The sequence below is a fragment of the Castor canadensis genome, chromosome 9 (assembly GCF_047511655.1).
Source record: "Castor canadensis chromosome 9, mCasCan1.hap1v2, whole genome shotgun sequence".
Taxonomy (NCBI): Eukaryota; Metazoa; Chordata; class Mammalia; order Rodentia; family Castoridae; genus Castor; species Castor canadensis.
In genome coordinates this window covers 92,058,151-92,061,066 of record NC_133394.1, presented here as the reverse complement: position 1 = coordinate 92,061,066, position 2,916 = coordinate 92,058,151, and the positions used below count along the sequence as shown (strand labels likewise).

The following is a 2,916-nucleotide window of genomic DNA, read 5'->3' as shown; positions in this document are numbered from 1 at the left end:
TCCTCCCCTGCCCTTCACTTAATACCATAGGCTTTTGAACTAGATCATCTTGAGGGCAGGCTGTTCTATCATCGTAAAGAATGTTCTAATATGAGCCTCAAGAATCATGTAGCCACTTCATTTATACCTTATAAAAACCCACCCTGATAGACTGCACCTGGAGGTGAAGATGGGTCGATCCTTGCCAGACTCATCTGAAAGCACTTTTAACTTCATGAAAATGTATCTTATTTCACAGGCAAAACACCAAAACATTGCTCCCCTCCTCCTTCATGAAAACAGCTCTCAATCAAGTCCTCAGATTTTACGTTTTTTCCTTTCTGGCCCATTCTTTGCTTCCTCCTTCTCAGACGCAACTTGGGCAAACAGAGTTTTGGGCTGAGTCTTGGAATATGCTGGAGAAATCCAATATGGGTTGTCTTGTGTTGCTTTGGCATGACGCAAAATAGCTTCCCGTGGATTACTGTCACGTGTCTTGTCCAAAGCGATGTTCTTCACAGTGTAGGAGAACAGAGTCCCCCCGTGGATTCCAACTCGACCACCATGACCTGGGCCTGCTACAGGAGGCTCAGGCTTGTGTGACTTCAGGGGGTCCAGTCTGTCCTTCTCCAGCTGTTTCCTTGTACTCCGTTGTTGGGGCTCACGGAACATAGGCAAGGCACAAGGAGTGATGATGTGGTCTTGAGTTAGAACCCCAGGTTGTCTCACTTTTCGCTGGGCTTTAACTGCACACAACATGGCTCCCCTCTGACTCTTGTTGGGGTTGTAATAGACTTTTGCCAACCCATTTCCAGTTCCAACCATGATCTGGTTGAGCTTTGGATGCCACAGGCAGCGGATAACACTGGTATCCATAACTTCTATTTCGTACACCTTCTGGAAAGTCCTACAGTCAAAGAAAACGAGTTTGCCCCTGCCACATCTCCTTTGAACAGAGGTGCCGGTGACTATGAGGCTATCATCTGGGCTGTAGCAGCAATCTGTCATCGGGAACATGCTGGCAAGACCTGAGGCTGAAAAGAGTGGCTTATTAAACTGTCGGATGTCCCATAACTTCAACGTATCATCACCTCCACGAGAGGCAAGGACCTTACCATGGTAGGAAAAAGCCACACAGGACGTGTCTGTGCCTGGGTCGTGAGCCTGTCTGTAGCAGAACTTAGGAGCAAGAGGCAAGTTTCGATCCCAGATCTGTATGCTTCCATTCTGGCAGGCAGCTGCTATGAGATTCCCATCTCTGCTATACGTGCACGCAGTGGGAATGGCTTTCTTATCCTGAGGCCACCGAAGCTTGAACACACTTCTCTGCTTTTTGGGGTTTTCAACTTCCCATATCCTCACAGTCGCATCATTTGAGCAAGTCAGAAATTCTCCCCGGACTTTGGGATGCCATGAGCCAGTATGAAGCGCTGCTGTGTGACCCTTGGTGTTGGCCATGTCCACGATATACTGGTCCCCCTTGATACATTCCATGACTTGAAAACCATCTCTATCAATCACCTTGGCCTGCGAGCTTCCAGATACAACAAGAATCAAGTCTCCAGTGTCATTGTATTGGACTGACTTGATCTGATGGCATTCACACGGCTGAAGGGATCGAAAGGCCTTCAAAGAAGCATCCATCCCAGAGAAATCCCAAAACTTAACAACACAGTCATAGCCTCCTGTCACCAAACGGGCCCCGGAGGGATCCAGACCCAAAGCAGAAACCGTTTTAGTGCCGTGCTTCAGGGTTATTTCATGCGAGTCGGGAATCTTTTGGGCAGGACTTTCTTCTTCATCGTTGTCGTCCTCTCCCTCTTCATAAAGGGGTGGAGGTAAAGGACCGATGATCTCCTCCACAAGATCAACGGGTTCTCCTACCATTTCAGGAGGTAAAGGCGGACCAACGAGCTCTTCCTCGTTAGAATCTGAACTGTCCTCACTTCCGCTACTGCTTGTATCCCTTGATGACACCGAGCAATGTCCCACTTCGCAGGGTCGCGAGCGCTCCATGACCAGCACAGCACAGTCCCAAGGCCCAACTGACAGACGCTCTCCACACGCGCTCTGCAACAGCACTGGAAGCGTTGCCTCCAGCGAGCGAACGACTCTCAGCATCGCCAACGGCAAGAGCGGCGCCTTCCGCCTACCCCACCGAACTCAGGCGTTGGGAGATGGCGCCGCCCTGGCGGTCTGGAGGGGAAGTGCCCTAAGGCTGTCATGTCCGCATCCCAGTTTAACTTAATGCAATCCGGGAGAGTTTAACTGAAGCTTCTCTAAATCCTTGACTTTGAAGACACTTTTCCCGCCAAGGTGACACTCTTCACGTAATACTGAAGAGAAGTCAAGGTGCTCATGTTGTTGTCATGCTGTCCTCCTCTAGGATGACACACTTACATTTAGGTGTGTATGTCCCTAAGTTCTTCTGAGTATATATGTAAGGAAGAAACTTGGAGTGTCTACTACATGACTCACGAGCACTCAGAAGGAAACCAAAAAAACTTGAGGGAAACAACTGCTCTGAAAGAGCTAAACAGCACCTGCCATTAGCCAAGATTCCCAATGGTTTAGCCCTGTTTGCTTATAGAGAAAAGGTTCCAAAACTTTATTCACATACCTTTCATATTTCCAATTTATATCCGTGTTGATTTCTTTACATTTGGACTCCTTATTGACGGTATGAATTTTCTTTTTGGTGGGCAGGGGAGAAAGTGGATCGACCAGATGTTTGAATTCAAGGCCTTGTGCTGGCACACTATGGCTTTAGCCATCTTTACTTCTAGTTAGTACTCAGATTGAGTCATGCTTTTTCCCTAGGGCAGTCTGAACCACAATCCTCCTGGTCTTCCTCCTAGCTGGGATGGCATGTGTGCACCACACCAACTTTTCTGTTGAGATGGGATCTCCAGACATTTGCCCTGGTTTGCTTAGAGC

The 2,916-nt window shown here is 48.4% G+C and overlaps 1 pseudogene; it reads right to left on the bottom strand.

Annotated features, from left to right (window-relative positions):
* Nucleotides 1-263: 263 nt before the first annotated feature.
* On the bottom strand, nucleotides 264-1,995 carry LOC109701296 (WD repeat-containing protein 70 pseudogene; annotated as a pseudogene).
* Between the last annotated feature and the right edge of the window lie 921 nt (nucleotides 1,996-2,916).